General features: G+C 52.7%; 1 long non-coding RNA gene across 1 annotated transcript; it reads right to left on the bottom strand.

The window, feature by feature from the left end:
* Positions 1-417: 417 nt before the first annotated feature.
* Positions 418-2913, bottom strand: LOC122389396. The gene is made up of 2 exons (XR_006257971.1): positions 2025-2913; positions 418-1981 (listed from the first exon to the last, which is right to left on the bottom strand). It is a non-coding gene; the product is annotated as an uncharacterized LOC122389396 (long non-coding RNA).
* Between the last annotated feature and the right edge of the window lie 5124 nt (positions 2914-8037).

The following is an 8037-nucleotide window of genomic DNA, read 5'->3' as shown; positions in this document are numbered from 1 at the left end:
AACCATCGATGGTACATTGTTCGTCAAACACATACTTTGCTATCTGAGGTCACTGATACCAGGTCAGGTCACAGCGAGGTCAGGTCATGTGAGGGGGGCTTAGGCCGGTCCTGTAGGCCCTTCGTTACCTCCCCTCCAGATCTCTACTCTACTCTACAGGATCAGTGGTCGGCCGGGACGTCTCCCAGCCTTTTACCCGTCTGCCACCCGGGCCACTGTCCTCTAAACTAAATGTACTAAACTATGCATCGTGGTTCAGGTGAATAACTCCGCCATTTTGGGGCACACGCGGTTTGTAGCGAACCCTGGGTTTGGAGCTAAGCTCCTGAGCCACAATGACTAACTAGGCACCGAATGAATCTGACTCCGCTCAACCTCCGTTCTCCTCCGACTCAACCCATCTCCAAATGCATCTGGTCAATTCAAACCCCATTTATTGTAAAACCGAACATCATAAAGGACTGCGCATTGAATTGGATCCGAGACGACCGATTATTTCCGTTTCCGCGAGTTTCTACCCTATCACTACCCTAACGGTTACCGACGCGCGAAACTACCTACGAACCTCCACCCCGGTGCTCCTATCCTAACTATGGGATGTGCTTTGAGCCCAGCATCAATCCCTGCGTGACAGGAACCTACCTCGAGCCAGGTGAGCCAGCAGCAGAGAGCAGTCGGGGGCTCGATGTCCGTACCGGACGGCATTCAGACACCAAGAGCCCCGATCTCCTCTCCCCTGCTTTCGTCTCGTCCCTCGCCCGAGTAGGCCACGCCCACATCAGCCGCCTCGAGGCCATAGATGGCGGCCGATGTGCCCGTGCGGTTCCCGCCGCGCTGGCCTCCTTTCAGACCCCTGCCTAAATATCCCACGCGTACAATTTTAACAAAACCAAGGTAACTAAAACGGACACTGACTCAAACTAATCTCCAAGCTGGTTCGGCCGCTCACCCGCTCCCCTACATAATACCCCCCTCTCCGGCAGGGGGAAAAAATTCCCTTACTTTCCGAGAGAGGGGCGTTTGTGTCCATTTTCCTCCCGCGGCTGTGTGCGCCCTCGAGGCGGCGCGCCTTCGGGGTGTCACGCGTGCCTCCCCAGCATGCGCGGTTTCCGCGGCGGCTACTTCTACTTCTTCTTCTACTGCTACTTCTGTTCTCTTTTCTTCTCTTCTCTTCTCTTCTCTTCTCTTCTTTTATCTTTGACGGCGATAGGCGCGCCTTCGCGCGGTGCGTGCTTCGCGGCTACATGTGCGCCTCCGCGGCGTCGCACATGCCTCCGCGGCGTTGTACATGCCTCCGCGGCTTTGCGTGCGCCTCCCCGGTTTCGCACTTGCCTCCGCGGCTTCGTGGGTGCCTCCGCGGCGTTGCACATGCCTCCGCGGCTTTCCGTGCGCCTCCGCGGCGTCGCACTTGCCTCCGCGGCTTTCCGTGCGCCTCCGCGGCTTCGCACTTGCCTCCGCGGCTTTGCGTGCGCCTCCGCGGCTTTGCACTTGCCTCCGCGGCTTCGTGTGCGTGCCTCCGCGGCGTGGCATATGCCTCCGCGGCGTTGCACATGCCTCCGCGGCTTTCTGTGCGCCTCCGCGGCTTCGCACTTGCCTCCGCGGCTTTCCGTGCGCCTCCGCGGCTTCGCACTTGCCTCCGCGGCTTTCCGTGCGCCTCCGCGGCTTCGCACTTGCCTCCGCGGCTGTGCGTGCGCCTCCGCGGCTTGCGTGCGCCTCCGCGGCGTTACACGTGCCTCCGCGGCTTGCGTGCGCCTCCGCGGCGTCGCACGTGCCTCCGCGGCCTGCGTCATGCGTGCGCCTCCGCGGCGTGGCACGTGCCTCCGCGGCTTGCGTGCGCCTCCGCGGCAGCTACCTCTACTTCTTCTCTTCTCATTTCTCGTCTCCGCGGCGGCTACCTCTACTTCTTCTCTTCTCATTTCTGGTCTCCGCGGCGGCTACCTCTACTTCTTCTCTTCTCATTTCTCGTCTCCGCGGCGGCTACCTCTACTTCTTCTCTTCTAATTTCTCGTCTCCGCGGCGGCTACCTCTACTTCATCTCCGCGGCGGCCCTGCCCGGCGGAACCTCGGCCCGGCAATTTGGTTGGGCTCGTTTGGTGTCCGACGCAGCGTCGCACGGCGCTCCCCCGGCGTGGCTGTGGCAGCGGTGGCGGCGGTGTGGTGGCAGTCGGCGGCTCGGCTTCTGGGGCCTTTGCTTGGGATTTGTTCCCGTGCGGCATCCGTCCCGGCAATGTGCTTCTGGCGCTTTCCCTGGGCTTTCAGTGGAACGAACCTGGGGTAAGGCGCTGGTGGCCACGGCGGAGGTTCGAACCCCCGTGGGCAGCGTGTGACGGCGGCTCCGAGTCTGACGTCACGGCGTGTGACACAGGCACGTAGGGCCCACAGACCCGACCTGGTGTCGCGGCACACGCCGGCCCTCCGGCGCCGCGCCTCACTTCTTGTTCTTGCCGTAGAACTTGCTGTTACCGGAGGAAGATGATCAGGTTGACGTTGATCCTCACCCCGCCGAACATGTCCATGACGGAGACGCCGCCGTACTGCAGCTGCAGCAGCTCCTGTCGGCTGATCTCCTCCCACTCCAGCTGCACGCCGAGCAGTTTGGCGTTCACCTGGAACGTGCCCTCGGCTGCCAGCGGCGAGATCGCGAACTGCACCCCCTCAAGCTCTGCCGGTTGCATGCCCTCGATGCCTAGCACGCCCTTCTCCTTGAGCCGGGCGGCCGAGTAGCGGCGCGGCGCGGCCGCCCGCTTGGTACACACTGCACTGGCCGGCCGCCATTGCCTGCTAACACGTGTTCAGGTACTGGCTGAAGTAGGCCGCCCGCTCCTGGTAGAAGGCGCGCTTCTTCTCCACCGAGTCGGCTGTGCGGCGCAGCTTGACCAGCTCGTGGCGGCGCTGCTGCCGGTGTCGGTGGTGCGTTGGTCGAAGTGACAGCGCCCGCGCCGGGACTCTCCAGTATCAGAGTGCCTGCGGCGACCGTCGTGGGGCGAAGGGATGGCGTTGCCTACCGGTCCTGGCGCTTTCCGGATCAGATGGCGCACCGGTTGGAGTGGGATCCGCCAGCCGCCGAGTGTCTTACCACCGAAGTCGTCCAGCGCCGTTCCGCTGTCGCAGCACCGCTGAGGTCCTCGGCGGGCCGGTGTGCAGAGTTAGACTGCCGGGCGTGACCTCAGTCGGGCGGCCTCCAGCGCCTCGCGCCGTCGTACGCATTGGCATATTGGCCGTCACACGGGCCACCAGATGGCAGAGTAGCTCCGAGCTCGATGGGTCGCGCTACGCATTGGCATATTGACCGTCACACGGGCCACCAGATGGCATAGTAGCTCGGTGGGTCGCGCTCCAGGATGGCGCTGCCGTCGGTGATTGGGTGGGCAGACAGGCGCGGCGGAGACGGCTCGGAGTCGTAGCCCGTCTTGCTGTGGCGTGCTGGCACTACGTGACAGGAGCACGGCGGCAATTGATGACCACTGTGCTCGTCACTTCCCGGCACCGCCGATGGTTTGCGGGCTCGGACGGAGGTCGTCAACGCCAGTGATGGTCGACGTACGATGGTGGCGCCGGTCCGTTATCCCTGTTGGCAGCTGCCGCTGGACAGGGCATCGCCGGCCTGCCAGCATACTTTCACATACATATAAACATTCTTTCCATACCAGGCATTCCCACACAAACACACACACACTTACAAATACATTTCATCTCCCACACCAACACATTACACATCACATTAAAAACTAGGGAATGGCTGGCTCTCGCATCGGTGGCTGACTGCCGTGTTAATGCTCAGATATACATCCGACTTCTGGCGTACACATACATACACTTCATACATACACTTTAACACACAATAACATCGACATCGTTTCCTGTTAGAATCATTTGGGTCAAATATCACAAACGTCTTCGCGTTTGACGCGCCCGTATGTCCCTTTTAATAACTAGCTATAATGTAATCGCTTGGAGGCCAATTTAGGATAGAGAAGGTAAATCCCAGATCGATACCAGCCGTGATGCAAACAAAAGGGGCAGCCTCTGTATTGACAGGTGGGACACCGGCATAAATCTTCGCCGTCTGATGTATGAAATGTCACCCCGGCTGGCACGACCGAACTGAACTCCCGAATAACCATCCCGATTTTAACACTTTGGCCGTGTCGAAACTTGTTTATTTCGAATAACCCAGATGTATGCCAAAGCGATATCTTACCATGTTCGATGCAGTTTTATTCCATGCTGTTTTAATTTGGACCTTTATGGAATTTTACCTTTATTGATCACAGTCATGATCATACTTGCCTCAAAGATGTCCTTATACTTACGCAGTAGTGGGTAATCAGGATGATAGAATTTAGAAGGCCATCATGACCTTAGGCATTGACGGCTTTGGAACAGTCATCGCTCCTTCGAATGCAGTAGTAAAGTAATGACTTTACAAAACATGACCGCATCAGAGTCGGTCACAGGCGATAACAATCTTTATGTTGTTGCGCATTCGTAGATGTCAGAGCGACAAGATTTACACCCCATTAACTTATAAACTTTTCACCGCAAGGGGAATCAGAGACAAAATTTGACGTTGTAGACATTGCGGTCAGCGCGGTCCGATCTCCATCGGTGTCGCATTTACGATGTCTAAAATTTCAAACGGATATCCTCGATAATTCACAAAATAACGAAGCAAATAAAACAAATATACTTTATTTTGATATTGCACCTGACATGATAAGTTAGAAGACTGCGTTGGTTAAAACCTATTCCATACAAATGCTCTTTTCCCATCGTAGGTCGACATAATTTGGTAACGGCGTAAATCTTACATTACGCCGAATATCAACGAGGCTTGGTGACACTTTTGACATTTGTGTGGTAATTAATGCGCAACGTTTAAACTTAGCCGGTCGTGTACAAGCTCCGCCGCAGTCACCGTTCTCCCCGCCTGATTTATTTTTATATGGACCAACCATCTCCAGTCCTTGACTTGCCTGCAAGGACAGGGAGGTTTGGCCGGGGTCTGCATCCCTACGCATGGCGCTGGACGGCCAGTTGGAGTAACATTTACCATCCGGATGGACAGACCTTGGAAAAATTGTCTTTAGATGCCGCAATGATCGGTATTTTGCTTCTCTCTCTCTCTCTCTCTCTCTCTCTCTCTCTCTCTCTCTCTCTCTCTCTCTCTCTCTCTCTCTCTCTCTCTCTCTCTCTCTCTCTCTCTCTCTCTCTTTCTCCCTATCTCTCTCTCTCTCTCTCCCGTTCTCCCTTTCTCCTCCTCTCTCTATCTACACATCTCTCTCTCTTTTTCTCTCTCTCTCTCTCTCACTCTTTCTCTCTCACTCTCTCACACACATACACATACACCCTCTCATTCTCTATCTCACACACTATCTCACTTACCCTTTCCCTCTCTATTTCACAGGCACTCCCTTTTGCCGCATAAGTTTCGAATGACATCTCTGTTTATGTGCATCGGCTGCCGAGATCACAATGCCTGAGCTCGGGGAAGTATCCGTATGTTATTCCTATTTGCATATAGTTATAACGCGAATGGATAGTCGTGCACTGACTCCTCTCCCAATATTTCAAATAAAGCCAGCCACAAACGTGCTCGGGTTCAGAGTGCACCGCCCTTGGCCCACTGTGCTTGTCATCTCAGTGGCTGTGGTGACCTTGGGTCGAGACAGCGCCCTCCAGTAAGCGAGCTACACAGATGAGCGATTTAAACGGGTTGGACGCCACGTTAAATGATGACGCGGCATAAAAAGATTAGGTACATACGACTCGCCAGTACACCCACAATCGGTTCCTCTCGCACATGTCAATTATGCCGGATGCCTAATTCCTAATTGATCGCCGTATTACAAAGTCTAATTCAGCGTAATAAAGATAACGAAGCATTTATTGTTAATTAATGATATTTGAAATAAGATATTTGATCCGCCATTAGCTTGTGTAACTCTAACTAGACCTCTACAAGCATGACATTATTGATCTATGAGAGCCTTTCCAACAAATGTGAACTTCTTTCATATAAATACTATCTTAAATTACAAATGTGTTTTGCCAATAGTTCCAACAAATAACACATACTGTTCCGCACGCTTCTGGCCTGCGCTTTCTAGTTTTGACGTAATTTAGCCGGCTAATACCAATGTGAGCCTCTTCAATCGCCTGGTAATCGCACACGTCTGGTGAGAGCGTCGACCGTGGGTGGTGACCGTTTCGGTTTGTGTATGACCTTGGTCTAGCCTTTTTGCCTGTTCCGTCCTTGTCGTGAGAGTCCGGATCAGGAGGTGTCGTCCAGGGTCAGACCGAGTCGTGTTGGATCTGATCCTCACTGCCGTGATGCATATCCTATAGCCAAGGCCGACCCGCCTAAACATTTTACTGGTCGCAAAAAAAAAAGCGTTGAGGGCGGCCTGCTGGCCGTGTCACCAGCGGCTGGAAGGTCACAGCATCACTTCCCGTCCGTCTGGGGCGGTTTTTTTTGTCGTGGATCTTTGTTAACCGGCATGGTGCGGCCCCTTGACGCGCACGCCGCCTGACTATCGGCAAACCGGATCAAACTGGATTTCGTTGCTCGACTTTATTAGGTGTGCTATATTTGAATCGACCACGTTAAGAGATTTCCTCAGCTATGCATATTCTTTACATCACCCGACATCACGCTGACAATGGATTTACACAGCATTGTTACGGATTGCTGAAAAGCATCGATTAAAGCTGATTATTTAAATGGGTTTCATACAGACTGTGTCTCAATATGGCCGAAGGATGGTGCCTCAGTTAAGGCAGTAACAGTGACTTTTGTTTGATCCTCACTGTCTAGACGGAAACCTTGATGTCATGGCCGATTCGATAAAAAAACGTCCTACCAGCCGCAAAAACGACATCGAGAGCGGCCCGCTGGCCGTACAAAAAGTGGCGAGTGAAAGTACAGATGTGGAGGTCACCACTTCTTACCCCGTCTGTCTCGGGTGTTTTTGTGGTCGCAGTTCTCTGTTAACTGGCTGACGCGGCTCTTTGTGATAAGAAGGATCGACACAGCATTTGATTATACCGTTTTTCTCCAGACGCGAATTTACATAGTATAATTCAATTAAGGCATGTGCCAGGAGCAAAACTTGTTTGTCTCCGGCCGCGGGAAGATCTAATTTTTAATGTTTCCCAAGCATCCGAGGGATCTAACCTTTATGAATTTTAAATTTAATTTTAATCTTTGACAACCAACAATATCTAAATCGTGCGGGGAGAAACTCTTTGTAAATCACGGTAATCGCGGTAAATTAAGCGTCAATTATAAGAAAGATCATCTCTCTAGAAACGAATGTAGAAGCTCTATATTTTGTGCAATTAATCCTTAACTTCGTGGGTGCTTCAAGACATAACAAGGTTCCAACTTTGAACAGACTTTGATTAATTAAGGACACCTTTGTAAACGTCAAGTGGGAATCGTGTCGCCCGTTTCACTGCAATGCTTATGTCAGATTAATCGTTCAATCTTTCGGTCCACTCGTAATTCTCAGACAGTCACCTCACCGTATCACAGAAGCATCCTCCTCTTTCACTCAGTTCACACACATACATTCGCACCTTTCACTCACACTTTCAATCACAACACAAGCAAACCGACTGACTAATTCTCATTTTTGATCCGATCTCACCCCTCATTCTACCCTCTTACTCCCACACCGTTGCATTCTCCACATTTCAACTCTCACACGTCACATCCTCAATTCCAGACAGTCACCCTGCACATTCGCACTTCACACTCAACCCCATTAGCCGTTTCCACGACGGGCATTTTGGCGAATGAACATTTATATCTAACCAAATCTGTACCACATCTCCTTTACAGCAAATATCTTTAGGTAATATTTGGAATTTATGACCAAGAAGGCAAGAAATCAATTAGCGCTACCTTAGCTAACAGCTACGAAGAAACAACTTGAACCTAATTTGATCTAATCTGCATCAATTATGATCAATCGTGAACCAAATGTGTACCCGATGGCCGTCGTAAAAACGGCTATTGTCAACTATATCGTA

The sequence above is a fragment of the Amphibalanus amphitrite genome, unplaced genomic scaffold (genome assembly GCF_019059575.1).
Source record: "Amphibalanus amphitrite isolate SeventyFive unplaced genomic scaffold, NRLGWU_Aamphi_draft 000357F_arrow, whole genome shotgun sequence".
NCBI classification, from domain to species: domain Eukaryota; kingdom Metazoa; phylum Arthropoda; class Thecostraca; order Balanomorpha; family Balanidae; genus Amphibalanus; species Amphibalanus amphitrite.
This window is presented reverse-complemented; position numbering and strand designations above follow the sequence as displayed.